Source organism: Triturus cristatus, chromosome 11 (genome assembly GCF_964204655.1).
Source record: "Triturus cristatus chromosome 11, aTriCri1.1, whole genome shotgun sequence".
NCBI lineage: Eukaryota > Metazoa > Chordata > Amphibia > Caudata > Salamandridae > Triturus > Triturus cristatus.
The window spans coordinates 78,476,328-78,493,684 of NC_140594.1; positions in this window are offsets into that span (position 1 = coordinate 78,476,328).

Consider the following 17,357-nt stretch of genomic DNA (forward strand, 5'->3'; position numbering starts at 1 on the left):
AGGGAGGTGTATTCCCCTATTACGGTGTGCCTGTTCTGTTTCATAGGGAGGTTTGCTCCCTTATTACGGTGTTTCTTAGGGAGGTGTTTCCCCTTATGGGAGGTGTATTCCCCTATTACGGTGTGCCTGTTCTGTTTCATAGGGAGGTGTGTTCCCCTATTACGGTGTTTCTTAGGGAGGTGTTTCCCCTATAGGGAGGTGTATTCCCCTATTACGGTGTGCTTGTTCTGTTTCATAGGGAGGTGTGTTCCCCTATTACGGTGTTTCTCAGGGAGGTGTTTCCCCTATAGGGAGGTGTATTCCCCTATTACGGTGTGCTTGTTCTGTTTCATAGGGAGGTGTGTTCCCCTATTACGGTGTTTCTTAGGGAGGTGTTTCCCCTGTGCGTCACTCCAGGATTCTGGTTGCTTTGCCATCTCTGGTTAGTCTACAGCTGGTCAACTCTACTGCTGATTATCATTTCACTCCAGAACCATTTGTAGTGACAAGTTTGAAGACGCAATCTTGAAGGGCAGAAATTAGACTGCCACCATCCTGAGGCTTGGTGCTGCCTCTTGTAAATCAGGAGGCATGCGCCATTATAGAGTGAGGGCTGTTGTATTCTATCGCCTCATGTCTGACACTAGAGAGCAAATAACAGCTTCTTGCGGGGATGAGAAAAAGTATAGCAACTTTCAGTGGCAGAAAAAATGAAGTATCACAAAATGGAGTGGCAATTCCATCTTAGTCTCTGTTTTCTTTGCCAGAATTCCTTATGGCAGCATCATGAACCAGCTCTACTGTTAAGAACCTGAGAGTTTATAAGGGCCATCAACTCTCTTTAGTTCCCAAAATTAGGACAGAAGTGAAAGGTTTAGTCCAGACTGGTCAGAAATCTTCTTCCATTCTTGGGCTCAGTGAAAAGGGCTGCATTTATGAGGGTTATCATTTTATTTTGTATGCACTATGACAATGTCCTTCATGTCAAGATAACTGCTGGACAGATTTACATGTTCCAGATGGCTGAAGACCAAGCTATGTGATTCATTTACAGAGTGAAGAATCCACGTTATGTTATGCTCTATAGAATTAAGGGTACTATGTCTGGCCCATAGAGCTATTTATTACAAAGGCATTTTGTGCCTTAAAAGTCATTAGAGGGTACTGCCCCTGAAGACATTTGAGATTTTCAGCTCCAATGAGACCTATCTCTCTGAGATACTGTGAAAGTCATTCCAGTGGAGCCTTCTTTGCCATCTCCGTGGTTTCCCTATGTTACACATTGCGTTTGGATACCTAGGCAACTAAGAAAATTTTTAAACCAGCCATTTCAAGAAAATGTATGGCTAAAGATAAGTTACTGCTCTCCCTGGTGATGTTGTTCTTTGTGCAGTGGCCAACACTCTACATACATACACATTCTCTATAATAGGACACCAGAATGTTAATCTATATTTATGATAGGACATGCTCACGTTTCTCCTTTGTGTTCTACTCCTCTGCCGGTTAACCCTTCCCATAGCTATTCTACTTATTTGTGTCTTCTCCTACTCATATTCTACCTTTTTATTCTCTCCTTCATGTCTTCCATGTCCTATGATTCTCCCCTCCCTTTCTCTGTCTTTTAACTCACTCCTCTCCTCTGCCCTTTCTTCCATGCTTTTTTTCCATCTCTTCTTTACTGGGTTGTCTGTCTTTTCCCCTTCCATATTACTTGTCTCTGTGTCACCTGTTTTCTTCTCTCACCTCTCCCTTTCTTTCTAGTGTCTCTTTATCATCACTGCTACTTTTCCCTATCAGTTGTTCTTGATTACATATATGTCTATTACCTCTTTCACCCTGCTCACCACTCTTGCTAAGCTATCTCTCGCTCACATAATTATCATTTAATTCCCTATTTTCTATCTCTTCTCCATACCTGTCTCTTTATATCATGCATGCCCCTTTATCAACTAGCTATTTTTCCCCACCCCTTCTCTTCTCTTTATAACTTGTCTCTGTATCACCATGCTCTCTCCTATCTCACCACTCTCTGCCTCTCTCTCAGTTCTTTCTCATCTGTATCTCTCTCTTGATTTACTTCGCGCTCTCTCTCTGCAATGTCTCTTCGTGGTCTGTCTCTTTATCATGTCCACCATCACTTCTCCCCTCTTTCTCTCTCTGCAGCCTCATTCTCACCTGTCTGTCGCTTAATCAGCTCTTTTAGCTTCTCCCTTTCTCATCTCTCTCTCTCTCTCTCTTTCTAACTTGTATGTCTCTTCCTCATTGTCTCTTCCTCAGAGCCTCTAGAGGCTATTGCTTTCTTGGCTGTCTTTTTATAACCTTCTCATCTGCCACCATATTTACCTCTTTGAGTTGTCTTTCACCTCTTTTCATCTCTCTCAAATGCCTGTCTCCTCCCTATCTCGAATTGTCTCTACTCTGCAGTCCTTTTTTTCAATTCCCTCTGTTACTCACCCAGTCTATCTCGCTCACCTGTCTACCCCGCCGAGCCATTCTCCTTCCCCCATGCCACCCCTCTGCGTGCCCTTTAAGTTTTCTCTTTCCCATATGCCTCTATATCTTTATCACCTCTCTCACACAAATCTCTCCTTCCATATCTCTCAGCTGTGCTTAACTTATCTTCCTCCCAACAACTGTCTCTCTCTTTCTCAACTGTCTTTCTTTCTTACTGTTCTAGCTCTATCACTTCTCTCTCCTTCTATCTGAACTGTCTCTCACTTGTCTGCTATCTCTCTCAAATCTGTCTCCTCCACCCTGTTTTCCTCAGTCGTCCTATATAAAGTGGCTGTCTCTTCACCAAGCCAAATCTCACTCACTCTCTTTCTCTCTCTCAGCTATTTCTTTTCTTCTCACAGTCTCTATTGTACCTTTTTAACTGGCATCCCCTCTAATGCTCCCCATGGTGTTTCACCTGTCTATCACTCACACACCTGTCTCTTCTGTCTCTCTACCCTGTCCCTTTCTCACCTGCCTGCTTCTTTATCACCTCTCTACTCTCATTCTCTTGCAGCTGTCTCTCGCCTATTTCTGTCTCACACCTGTCTCCTCTCTCATCTACCTTTTTCTCACCTCTTCCACGGCTCCAGCAGGTGCACATCATCAGTGTTAAGTTTATGGAGTCACCATACACACTTCAGCTGTAATTTCCAAGTATTTATTGTGTATAGGTTAAAGACCACCAACCCTCACAGGCAGCTCGACCACCTGACACAATATATTCCCCTAGCCCAGTGTATGATGCTTTGTGCTGTCAATGACCTAAACCATGACACAGGTAACATTCCAGTTACAGAGTGATGAGACAAGTGAACAGATCATAACACGTGGCCAAGCACAGCTCGGGCCAGCCCAATGCATCATCCTGCTATTATCCTACCCTAACGTTGCCATCAAGACCTAAAACATAAGGATATGTCCCCCTCGCTGTTAAGGGTAGATATTAGTGTCGCTGAAGCAGGTGGAGGCGCTGCCGGAGGAGATGTGGGAGGCCTCTGGTTATGGCCCAGTGTTCCGGCACTCCGTAGCGTGCCTGATCAGGCCTTGTGGTCAGGCACGCAGCAGCATTGAGGGAGGCAGTGTAGTCTTGCAGAGGGGAGAAGGCTTCTCTGCAAGTGAATAATCTGGGTGGCAGAAAGATAGGCTCAAGTACGTGTTGCTCTTCCCTGCCAAGCTGAAGGTCTTTAGAGACAAGACCCACTTTTTCACTACACCTGAAACGTCCTGGGATTGGTTGGAAGGTTGGTCTGGACATGGGGGGACCAGACGCATGGGCCAGCTGCGGACAAAGGATGCTCGCGGCAGACTTCTGACCGAACTTCGACCGAGGCTCCTGCCTGCTCATTGAGCCACATACAGTTCAACTCAGATGGCACTCTGAGTGCAAAGCAACAGAACAGCATAAGCAAAAGAACTGGGTGATGGCAGAGACACATTTTTAGCACTTAAATCTCCTGAGTTTTTAATGTTTATAAGTACGGTGTTTTTGGGCTATGAAATGCTGAGAGCACCTTTTCCAGGTTCCCCTGGCTTCAGAGAGAGGTCATTGCTGGATGCTGCTATTGCTGCTGAGGTGACAACTATCAGCCTGGCGCTGTTGGTAGCCTGACGGGGATGGTAAGAGCAAACAAACCACCACAACTTACCTCTTGAAACCTCTCATCCTTAGCAAAAAGAGAACTTGTCACCAAGCCTTCTCTGGTGCTGCCCCAAAGATATGGAACTCTCTCCCACCGGAAGTACGCATACTCTCCTCGACGACGGAGTTCAAAATGGAAGCTAATAGATTTCTGATGAGCAAATTCCTACCTTAAGTGGCTCGGTTCACCTGACTAGTTGACTTTGTTGCTATCACCAGGGTTATTTCCATTTGATATTGCTCCTCTTTACTGCATATTTTTACCGCCTTTTGTTGTTTGAATTTATCTGTATTTTTTTCCTTTTCCCAATTGATGTTGATACCTCATTCATGTTCCCTCTTTCATACTACTGTAAAGCGCTCTGATATCTTTCAGGATCTTGTTTGCGCTATATAAAACGTTATCATTAAATAAAGTGCCGCACTGGTTTGAGTTTGGTGAGGATAATGTGGGGGATATTTGCTGAGTTTATTAATGAAGTTTTTGGATGGGAGTGGGATATATTGACCTGCAAAACCTATATTAATTAGATGTTGTTGTATGTCCCTGCTAGCTTGCGGGGGTCAAGAACTAGATACCTAAATCATGACAGTGGATTGTTATACCTGGGGTACCAATGCCTGACATAAAGGGTTCAAGTTGTATCCATGGGAGGAGAGTGGGAGATGTGGGATTTAATTATATAACGATAGGAAAGGAAAGACCAATCGGCCACATAATACACAAAGAGGCACAATTGCAGATTACATCATTACTGATACCAATCAGCAAAGCTTAAAGCCCAGAGATCCTTCATGGCACTTGCCCTGCACGGAGCTGCAGGATGGATAAAATAAAAATACTCAAGTGGAACATGAGAGGACTAAAGAGCTATGAGAAGAGACACAGGATCTTCTCTTACATTAAACAATACCATATTGTTATAGTGTTTTTGCAGGAAACGCACTTAAAATGACAGGAACATGCTAAACGGGGCACAACAAGGAGGGACAGATGTATTCAGCAGTCTTCTCTTCTTGTTTGAGGGTGGTGTCCATTTTGGTTAGCAGACGGGGGTCCCACTTGTGCCTATGGATATGAAGCTAGACCCGCTGCATCACTACTTATTGATAAACAGGATTCTGAACTATAGTACACTGAGGCGCATATTTACACGCCCCTATCACCACCACTACGCCACTTTTAGTGACTTCGTGATGGTGGTAGGAGCTTTGCCTTATTTACAAGGCAGCGTTAAGCCGCTTAACACTGCCTTGCAAATAAGGCCCCCTTTCACGCTACACTTAGCATGAAAGGGGCAGTTAATGGGTGTTGTGGTGGGCGTTCCACCTCAACAACCACTGATTTTGACGCTGCCCCCTATTTACAAGAGCAGTGTAAATAGGAGGCAGTGCCAAAATTAAGACCAGGAAAAACCTGATCTTAAACAGGCGTAACGAGGAGAAATGCTTTATTTCTCCTCGTTTTTGCTGTTTCCATGTGTGCTACCTTGAGCAGCACACATAGAAACAGCAGAACACCAATGATTGTTTATGTGCGGGAAGGCCCCCATCCTGCACATAAACAATCATTTAAAAAAAATGCCGTTTTGCAACTTCTATGTGTGCTGCATTAAGCATTAATGTATTCAAGATTATGTACAGGAAGGGGGACATCTTCCCCTCAACACGGGCACCCTTGCACTGTGGTGCAAGGGTCCCTGCGTTGGCCCTAGGCAGCTAAAGTTAGCACCAGCGGATCGGGAAACGCAGGGCTGCACGATTATTCTAGTAAATATGGTGCAGCCCAGCGTTTCAAAAGTTACAAAGCGAGTCGTTAGCCTTCTTGGCTTAACGACACGCTTCGCCACTTTCCTGTAAATATGCCCCTGAGTACGTTAAATGTCTATGCCCCTAATTTAGAAGAAATTTATTTTCTTCCTAGTCTACTGCACTTGGAGCTCCTTCCGTTGGGTGGTCCTGAGCTGTGGTTGGAGACTTTAACTGCATTATGTCGTCTGAATGGGACAAATGCAAAAACAACCATTGATGGACAGAATGCAGAACAATGTCGTACATTCACCCCAGTACAGAGATCTGGGCCTAAATCCATAGTTTTTTTGCTCACCATGCCGTTCCAGTTTGAACCAGGCCATATGCAAATCAGTCTTGGCCCTGTGCCTCATGGGAACAGTCCAGCCCGAACTGCCAAGCCAGGTCCTCCCTGGACTGGAAACAAGCATCCTTGGACCGGTTTCGGGGTTTCACCCCTCTTCAGCCAGGATAGCTCGATTCCAGTGGCATGGAGAGCAAGGGACCCACGTCTGGGCATACCCTTCCCACTCGGGGTGACAAATGCAAAAACAACCATTGATGGACAGAATGCAGAACAATGTCGTACATTCACCCCAGTACAGAGATCTGGGCCTAAATCCATAGTTTTTTTGCTCACCATGCCGTTCCAGTTTGAACCAGGCCATATGCAAATCAGTCTTGGCCCTGTGCCTCATGGGAACAGTCCAGCCCGAACTGTCAAGCCAGGTCCAGTTCGGGCTGGACTGTTCCCATGAGGCACAGGGTCAAGACTGATTTGCATATGGCCATGTCTAAACTGGGATGGTGTAGTGGGCAAAAGAACGATGGATTTAACCCAGATCTTCTGACTGGGGGAGAATGTCTGCATTGTCAGCATTCCGTCCATCAATTGTTTGTTGTAACGCTTTTCGCCCTAAGTGGGATGGGTATTCCCAGACGTGGGACCCGTGCTCAATCAATCAATCAATCATCGCATTTGTATAGCGCGCTACTCACCCGGAGGGTCTCAAGGCGCTGGGGGGGGTCCGCTACTGCTCGAACAGCCAGGTCTTGAGGTTCTTCCTGAAGGTGAGGTGGTCCTGGGTCAGGCGGAGGTGGGTGGGGAGGGAGTTCCATGTCTTGGCGGCGAGGTGGGAGAAGGACCGTCCCCCTGTAGTGGCTCTTCGGATGCGGGGGACGGCGGCGAGGGCGTGGCTGGTCGATCGAAGCTGGCGTTTGGGAGCGTACAAGTTGAGGCGGCTGTTGAGGTATCCTGGGCCTTGGTTGTGTAGGGCTTTGTGTGCGTGGGTGAGGAGACGGAAGGTGATTCTCTTGCTGACCGGGAGCCAGTGCAGGTCTCTCAGGTGTCCGGAGATGTGGCTGTGACGGGGGATGTCCAGGATGAGTCGCGCTGAGGCGTTCTGGATTCGCTGGAGTCTCTTTTGGAGTTTGGTGGTGGTTCCGGCGTAGAGGGCGTTGCCGTAGTCCAGACGGCTGGTGACGAGGGCCTGGGTGACCGTCTTCCTGGTCTCGGTGGGGATCCACCGGAAGATCTTACGTAGCATGCGCAGTAAGTTGAAGCACGACGAGGAGACGGCGTTGACTTGTCTGGTCATGGAGAGGGAGGAGTCGAGGATGAAGCCCAGGTTGCGTGCGTGGTCTGTTGGTGTGGGTGCGCTGCCTAGGGCGGGGGGCCACCAGGAGTCGTCCCACGTGGCGGGTGAGGATCCCAGGATGAGGACTTCCGTCTTATCTGAGTTCAGTTTCAGGCGGCTGTTCTTCATCCATTCGGCTACCTCTTTCATCCCTCCGTGGAGGTTGGCTCTGGCGGTGGCGGGGTCGTTGGTGAGGGAGAGGATCAGCTGGGTGTCGTCGGCGTAGGAAATTATGTTGAGGTTGTGCTGGCGTGCGATGTCTGCGAGGGGGCTCATGTAGACGTTGAAGAGGGTTGGACTGAGCAAGGATCCTTGAGGGACGCCGCAGATGACTTCGGTGGCTTCAGATCTGAACGGAGGGAGACGGACTCTCTGTGTCCTTCCGGCGAGATGATCCACTCCAGTGCCTTCTCCTGGACTCCGATGTTGCTGAGGCGTTGTACAAGGGTGCGGTGGCAGACGGTGTCGAAGGTCGAGGAGGATGAGGGCCGCTGTTTCTCCGTTGTCGAGTAGCGCTCGGATGTCATCGGTGGCTGCGATCAGGGCGGTCTCGGTACTGTGGTTGGCTCGGAAGCCAGACTGCGAGGGGTCGAGGGATCCGTTCGTTACGAGGAAGGCTGCCAGTTGCTTGTTGACGGTCTTCTCGATGACTTTTGCTGGAAACGGGAGCAGCGAGATGGGGCGGTAGTTCTTGAGGTCGGTCGGGTCGGCTGATGGCTTCTTGAGTAGGGCGCTGAGTTCAGCGTGTTTCCAGCTCTCCGGGAAGGTGGCGCTGTCGAAGGAGGAGTTGATGATGTCCCGCAGGTGGGGTGCGATGACAGCGTCGGCCTTGTTGAAGACGTGGTGGGGGCAGGGGTCGGTAGGAGATCCGGAGCGGATGGAGTTCATCGTGCGGACGGTGTCTTCGGTGCTGATCTGAGTCCAGGCGCGGAGGGTGGTGGTGGGGGGCGGTGGTTCGGTCGTGGCCCTCGTCGGTAGGGAGCTGAAGCTGTTGTGTATGTCCGCGATCTTGTTGTGGAAGAAGGCGGCGACGGAGTTGCAGAGGTCTTGCGAAGGGGTGATGTCGTTGTTTCCGGCGTTGGGGTTGGAGAGCTCTTTGACGATGTTGAAGAGTTCCTTGCTGTTGTGTGCGTTGTTGTCCAGTCGTTCCTTGAATGCAGTTTTCTTGGTGGCGTGGATGAGTTGGTGGTGTTTTCGGGTGGCAAGCTTGAGGGCGGTCATATTGTCCGGTGTTGGGTCTGTGCGCCAGGTTCTCTCGAGGGCTCGGCAGTTCTTCTTGGAGCTCTTGAGTTCGTCGGTGAACCATGGGGCTTTCTTGCTACCGGGTCTTCCGGGCGGGGTCCTCAGGGGGGCGAGCTCGTCTGCACAGTTGCTGATCCACTTCGTGAGGTTGGTGGCCGCCTGGCTAGGGTTCGTTGAGCTGGTGGGGGGGTTCACGTTCAGGGAGGTCGTGAGCTGGTCGGCTGTGATCTTGTTCCAGCTCCTGCGTGCAACCTGTTGCTGGTGGTGGTGGATCGTGGTCCTACCGAAGCTGAAGTGGACGCAGCTGTGGTCCGTCCAGTGGAGTCCGGTGGCGTGGCTGAAGGCGATGTCCTTGCTGGATGAGAAGACGGGGTCGAGTGTGTGTCCGGCGTAGTGGGTGGGGGTGGTCACCAGTTGCTTGAGTCCCAGGTTGGCGAGGTTGTCCAGCAGGGTGGTGGTGTTGCGGTCGTTGTTGTTCTCCAGGTGGAAGTTGAGGTCCCCGAGGAAGATGTAGTCAGTGGAGCAGAGGGCGTGTGGGCTGATGAAGTCGGCGAGGTCTTCGCAGAATTGTGTGCGGGGTCCCGGGGGTCTGTAGATGAGGGTGCCTCTGAGGGTGGTCTTGGGGTTGATGTGGACCTGGAAGTGCAGGTGCTCGGCGGTTGTCAGGGTGTCGTCGGTGTTGGTCGTGATGCGGATGGTGTTCCTGTGGATGATGGCGATGCCTCCTCCGGTCTGGTTGATGCGGTCCCTTCGGATGATCTTGTAGCCGTCTGGGATGGCTATGGCGATGTCGGGCGCTGAAGAGGCGTTCATCCAGGTTTCCGTGAGGAAGGCGACGTCTGGTGCAGTTGTGTCGAGCAGGTTCCAGAGCTCGATGGCGTGTCTGTGGACGGAGCGGGTGTTGAGCAGGATGCATTTTAGGTGGCTGCTGCTGTTGCTCGTCTTGGTCTTGGTTGGTGCTGGAGTAGTGCTGGTCCGGATGCAGGTGAACTTGCAGGCGTTCCAGCAGAAGGGTCCGTGGGTGCGTCTCGGGGTGGCTCGGTAGCAACCCGGGGTTCTTCCGGTGTTGAGTGCGTGGAGGTCGGTAGCGTCGTAGGTCCGGCGGGTGGGCTGGGGTCTGCGGGGGCCAGGGGTCCTGGCGCTGGGCGCGGTCCGGCCGCGGACGGGCGCAGACTGGCTTACCTTTGGCGCACCTTCGGTGCTCCATCGGCGCTCCCGCTGCGCGGTCGCTGAGGGGTCGACATAAGAGGGGAGTCGGGAGGGCGGGTCAGCTGGGAGGCGGGTTCGCGTCCACCAATGGACTGGCGAGGGGGCGGGGCCGCAGGCAGGAAGCGGCGGGAAACTGGATCGGGTTGGGCGGGCGGCCCTGCGGCGGCTGGGGCGCCGCTCTCGGCGTCGGAGGAGACTGGAGCAGCAAGGGGCTCAGGAGCAGGATCGAGGAGCAGCGAGGGGGCAACCAGGCCGGAGGCGCAGTGGTCGCTGACCAGGTGCGTGCGGGTTCCCCTTAAGAGGTACCCGCCACTGGAGTCAAGCTATCCTGGCTGATGACGGCTGATAGCCAGAAACCAGTCCTAGGATGCTTGATTCCGGTCCAGGGAAGACATGGCTTGGCAGTTCGGGCTGGACTGTTCCCATGAGGCACAGGGTCAAGACTGATTTGCATATGGCCATGTCTAAACTGGGGTGGTGTAGTGGGCAAAAGAACGATGGATTTAACCCAGATCTTCTGACTGGGGGAGAATGTCTGCATTGTCAGCATTCCGTCCATCAATTGTTTGTTGTAACGCTTTTCGCCCTAAGTGGGATGGGTATTCCCAGACGTGGGACCCGTGCTCACTACGCCACTGGAGTCAAGCTATCCTGGCTGATGACGGCTGATAGCCAGAAACCGGTCCTAGGATGCTTGATTCCGGTCCAGGGAAGACATGGCTTGGCAGTTCGGGCTGGACTGTTCCCATGAGGCACAGGGTCAAGACTGATTTGCATATGGCCATGTCTAAACTGGGGTGGTGTAGTGGGCAAAAGAACGATGGATTTAACCCAGATCTTCTGACTGGGGGAGAATGTCTGCATTGTCAGCATTCCGTCCATCAATTGTTTGTTGTAACGCTTTTCGCCCTAAGTGGGATGGGTATTCCCAGACGTGGGACCCGTGCTCACTACGCCACTGGAGTCAAGCTATCCTGGCTGATGACGGCTGATAGCCAGAAACCAGTCCTAGGATGCTTGATTCCGGTCCAGGGAAGACATGGCTTGGCAGTTCGGGCTGGACTGTTCCCATGAGGCACAGGGTCAAGACTGATTTGCATATGGCCATGTCTAAACTGGGGTGGTGTAGTGGGCAAAAGAACGATGGATTTAACCCAGATCTTCTGACTGGGGGAGAATGTCTGCATTGTCAGCATTCCGTCCATCAATTGTTTGTTGTAACGCTTTTCGCCCTAAGTGGGATGGGTATTCCCAGACGTGGGACCCGTGCTCACTACGCCACTGGAGTCAAGCTATCCTGGCTGATGACGGCTGATAGCCAGAAACCGGTCCTAGGATGCTTGATTCCGGTCCAGGGAAGACATGGCTTGGCAGTTCGGGCTGGACTGTTCCCATGAGGCACAGAGTCAAGACTGATTTGCATATGGCCATGTCTAAACTGGGGTGGTGTAGTGGGCAAAAGAACGATGGATTTAACCCCTATCTTCTGACTGGGGGAGAATGTCTGCATTGTCAGCATTCCGTCCATCAATTGTTTGTTGTAACGCTTTTCGCCCTAAGTGGGATGGGTATTCCCAGACGTGGGACCCGTGCTCACTACGCCACTGGAGTCAAGCTATCCTGGCTGATGACGGCTGATAGCCAGAAACCGGTCCTAGGATGCTTGATTCCGGTCCAGGGAAGACATGGCTTGGCAGTTCGGGCTGGACTGTTCCCATGAGGCACAGGGTCAAGACTGATTTGCATATGGCCATGTCTAAACTGGGGTGGTGTAGTGGGCAAAAGAACGATGGATTTAACCCAGATCTTCTGACTGGGGGAGAATGTCTGCATTGTCAGCATTCCGTCCATCAATTGTTTGTAGTAACGCTTTTCGCCCTAAGTGGGATGGGTATTCCCAGACGTAGGACCCGTGCTCACTACGCCACTGGAGTCAAGCTATCCTGGCTGATGACGGCTGATAGCCAGAAACCGGTCCTAGGATGCTTGATTCCGGTCCAGGGAAGACATGGCTTGGCAGTTCGGGCTGGACTGTTCCCATGAGGCACAGGGTCAAGACTGATTTGCATATGGCCATGTCTAAACTGGGGTGGTGTAGTGGGGAAAAGAACGATGGATTTAACCCAGATCTTCTGACTGGGGGAGAATGTCTGCATTGTCAGCATTCCGTCCATCAATTGTTTGTTGTAACGCTTTTCGCCCTAAGTGGGATGGGTATTCCCAGACGTGGGACCCGTGCTCACTACGCCACTGGAGTCAAGCTATCCTGGCTGATGACGGCTGATAGCCAGAAACCGGTCCTAGGATGCTTGATTCCGGTCCAGGGAAGACATGGCTTGGCAGTTCGGGCTGGACTGTTCCCATGAGGCACAGGGTCAAGACTGATTTGCATATGGCCATGTCTAAACTGGGGTGGTGTAGTGGGCAAAAGAACGATGGATTTAACCCAGATCTTTTGACTGGGGGAGAATGTCTGCATTGTCAGCATTCCGTCCATCAATTGTTTGTTGTAACGCTTTTCGCCCTAAGTGGGATGGGTATTCCCAGACGTGGGACCCGTGCTCACTACGCCACTGGAGTCAAGCTATCCTGGCTGATGACGGCTGATAGCCAGAAACCGGTCCTAGGATGCTTGATTCCGGTCCAGGGAAGACATGGCTTGGCAGTTCGGGCTGGACTGTTCCCATGAGGCACAGGGTCAAGACTGATTTGCATATGGCCATGTCTAAACTGGGGTGGTGTAGTGGGCAAAAGAACGATGGATTTAACCCAGATCTTCTGACTGGGGGAGAATGTCTGCATTGTCAGCATTCCGTCCATCAATTGTTTGTTGTAACGCTTTTCGCCCTAAGTGGGATGGGTATTCCCAGACGTGGGACCCGTGCTCACTACGCCACTGGAGTCAAGCTATCCTGGCTGATGACGGCTGATAGCCAGAAACCGGTCCTAGGATGCTTGATTCCGGTCCAGGGAAGACATGGCTTGGCAGTTCGGGCTGGACTGTTCCCATGAGGCACAGGGTCAAGACTGATTTGCATATGGCCATGTCTAAACTGGGGTGGTGTAGTGGGCAAAAGAACGATGGATTTAACCCAGATCTTCTGACTGGGGGAGAATGTCTGCATTGTCAGCATTCCGTCCATCAATTGTTTGTTGTAACGTCTGAATGGGACAGGCACCCGCTGAGACGGAGTTCACAACATAGACTTCCAGTCAGCTAGTGGACATTACGGGCCAGCTGCAACTGACAGATGTGTGGAGATTTAGACATCCAGACAACAGAGTAGATTCCTATTACCACGTATTGGGCCAGCGGTAGTGTTAATGATATAAACTTATAACTCATTTTACTCTTTTTGACTTTAGGGTGCAGCCCTAATACGCAGTGCGCTACAGAGCAGTCTACCCGCATTCTCAAGGCCAAAGGCAGGGGTTTCACCACTTTGCCCTAGTATTCACAGTCCACAAGACATGTAAAAATCATATGCAAAAGATTTGCCCAACTCTGCCCGCAATGGGGGCTCTCTTCTGATCTTAGTGTATATGTGGTGTAAGATAGGCCCGGTGTAGGATTTTAAATTGGGCTACGCTCCCTGTCCCCTCCAATCCACCCCGCTGTCTCCACCATCTGTTTCAGCTTGTTAATATCTGGATAACTCAAACTCTCCATGTGTGACAGTAAGGGGGTCCCCCATCACATATTGACAAAATCGACCCCGAATCAGAGGTATCAGTACTATTAAGTATGGCGCTGCCTAACCCTCCCGCTTTGCCACCATATGTGCCATACTGGGATCGTGTAAAGGACAGCACCCTACCGGGAGATTCCATTCTCTGCTAGCATGCCCATCTCCCCTCAATAGCAGGTGTTGCAGTTGGGATGTTAAGACGTGTAACTCAACACCGGGGAGGGCCTAACCCCCTTCTCATAAAAGAGTTTTAAAGTGCCCAGCTTAATTCTGGGTTGTGACTCATGAGCCTCCACACAAAAGAGCAGTCAATACAGAGTTAACCCTATACAAGACAGACCTTGAAGGACATATATGCACCTAGGACATATATGTACCTTTTTAAGTGCCATCCTTCCTACAAGCAACAATGGTAACTTCCACCAAAAAAAGGAGGGATTATCCCATGCCACTCAAGACCCATTCAGTATAGTAAGATTGATGTCCTCCGGGGTGGATAAGCAACATGTGTATTTCCAGATATTTAAAGGATCCAGGTTGCCACGCCATTCCCATCCCAGGAGCTCCACACTTGGTCTATGCTCCATGGCCCCCATAGGAAATACTCATGATTCAAACTGATCAGTAGTCAGTCCAGAGAATGAACTGAACTTGTCCAATAGTCGCAGCAAGCGGGGGACCAAACACTCTGGGTCCTTCTTGTACACAAGGGTGTCGTCTGCATACAACGAAACCACATGTGTCATGAAGCTTATCTTAATACCCCTGTCAGTCATTTCCAATTTTCGAGGCCAGAGAAAATAACAGGAGCAACAGTGGACACCCCTGCTGTGTACCCCTGCCTAATTCCCGCTGTAATTACACCTATTTTCCACTTTTAACCCTAGCTGTCTGGCAGGTGTACATCAATCTCCTCCACCACATAACGGGAGATGCAAAGTTCATCGCTTCCAGGACTTGAAACATATAGTTCCACCCAACGGAGTGAAAAGCCTTCTCAAGATCGAGCGAAGCCACCCGTTAAGCCAAACCCTTTGATGCAGGTAGGGTACCACGTGTGCCAGGCTACATGGATTGAACATGGTACTACTGCGTGGTATGAATCCTGCCTGATCTTCATTCACCACCATCAACATCACTCGCATCAGGCGGCCGGCCAGTACTTTACTAACAAACTCAGTGTCAGTGCTGATCGTGGATGGAGGTTTGCATCTCCCGAGGGTCCCTCATGACTTGGGAATCACCACAATGAATGCCTGCCAGGCAACCATCTCAATAAGCCTCCCCCAACACTTCCAGGGGGCGAACCTTGAGCTGAGGAGGGACCAGCTTATAACATTCAGGAGATGGCCCATCAGTACCAGAAGTTTTACCATTCTGTATATCTTCCTGCGCCGTCCTCAGCCCAGTCAGGGGCATTTCTAATTCCTCCCTAGTACCTATAGGCAACCCCGGGAATTGTGCTTTGCATAAATATAGGTGTGTTGCTTCTTGGCTGTGGTTCACCAGGTACACACCCCCTGCAGGTGGTCTTAGAAGGCTTCATTTATGGCTCCCTCCGAACTGTGGGCCCGACCCCCAGTGGCTGTAAGGGATGTTATGCTTGTGGAGCAACCAGGCCAACATCACTCCCGATTTGACCCCTTCCCTGTGCAGGCGTTGCCTGTAGGCTTTATGTGAGAATTTATCTTGTCTGTTGTAGGTCTCTTGAAGGTGTCACTTCTGCTGCCTTAAAGCCAGTATATCCCCTCCCGACTGCAGTAAGCAACATTCCATGTCTTCACCTTTCTACTCCCCTTCAAGGACGTCTCTGCAAAGATGTCCAACACCCCCACTGTCTTCCCATGGCAGCGCCCCACAGAGAAACCTTCATTGCGGTCCATTCAGTGCCTCTTTTTTGTCGACCACCAATTGAAATTGAATTAGTCAGTTGATATTTGTCAAAACGATGCGGAGAACGCCCCATCCAGAAGTACTTCTGTGATAATGTTCTGGTTTCACGTGCGTTACACTTCCATCCTCATTGTTAGTTGGGTATACAAGTTCTCCTGCTTGAGCGTCGACTCCACCGGGAGTGAGCCAAGAGAGTCCTACACAATTAATCAACATCCAGGTAGTCCATAAACAGGTATGGATTAAGAAAACATGTCTAATCTGTTATAGGATCCCTCTCCCCATGGGGTGGTGTGTAATAATGATCCACTGGATAGGACCACAGCGCCGCTCCATGCAATTATGGTACAAAGGCATCTCTGTGTGGCTACTGGGTGAAGAAGTCTGGACAAAAATGATGCAGACAGACTTAAAGCTGCAAGATGGTTTTCTGTCACGGCCTGAAGTGAAGGACAGACTCCTAGAGAGGAAGGAGAATCCATTCATGTCGCAGGCCTCCCTCGTTTCACAAATCTAAATTGGACTTCTCTTATGGGCCATAATATATATGTATTTGTTTGATCTTGTTTATGTATGTGTCAAAAACTACATCTAACTATTGTCTTGCGGTCTTCCCAGGGTACTACGGTAAGATTGTTTTGTTGGTGATGAAAATAAATAGAATATGTTATTAAAAAAAAGAGAAAGTAAGAAATGCAAGGGAGCATTCTCTTTTTAATCCCCCCTCTGCCTAGACAAGGGCATGGGAGGAATTATAAATTTTAACATCAACAATTATGCCCAAGAACGAGTGGGGTAGTTCTAAGGCCAAAGAGGGGCATTTGCTTTATAACCCCCCCACTCCCACTTTGTGCAGAGTAAAGGAAGAAAAAAATGTCAACCCTATTGTTGGCAAGAAGAATTTGAAGAGCAAGCAGGTTACCACTTGAATATGAAATCTCACAAAAATCCCGAGCAGGAAGATACAGACTAAAGGTCAAATAAGAAGATGGCCTGACGTCCGTGTTAGGGGTGCAACAGCAGCACAAGAGAACATAGAGACAAACTGGTAGAAATAGGGTTTCTGGTTGGCTAGGGTATGCACCTAAGCCAGGCAGAACCCACCACTCTAGTCAGTGCAAGGGAGTAACACACCGAAGATAACCCCTGCTCACCCCCTTGGTAGCTTGGCAGAGCCGTCAGGCCTATCCCAGAGGCAATGTGTAAAAGTGTGTGCGCAACACACTCCCACACCAGTGGCACACTAGACACACAACAACAAGAGACTCCACACAAGATTATATCAAATCAAGCTTTATTTGATTAAAAAGATAATCATAAAAGCACATTCAGAATTCAATACAGTCAAAGACAGAAGACACATATAACTAATAAATAAAAGAGGACGAACCTCAAAAAGAATGAATTTTACAAAGCAAATTCTTACATAAGAATAGCCTTCCTACATTTAAAAACGGACTTTAAAAACGATGTGACTGCTAAAGTTATGAGATCTTCCCCCAGGGATTGCATAACCAGAAAAACTGGGCCACATTGTTTCAGGCCTAATGTTCTGAGCACCGGAAGTATCCACCGTTTCCTCTGGTGTATATAAAATTTACAAAAGAATAATACGTGCATTGTGGATTGTGCGGACACACCATCACATGAGCAGTTGGACAATTTCCTAGACCAATCATTAATTGTTGGAAAGCTGAATAGCCTACGAACAATAGACATCCTAAAACGTGTTAATAAAAATCTATCAAAATCGGGGGTTACATATGTTAAATACGGCTG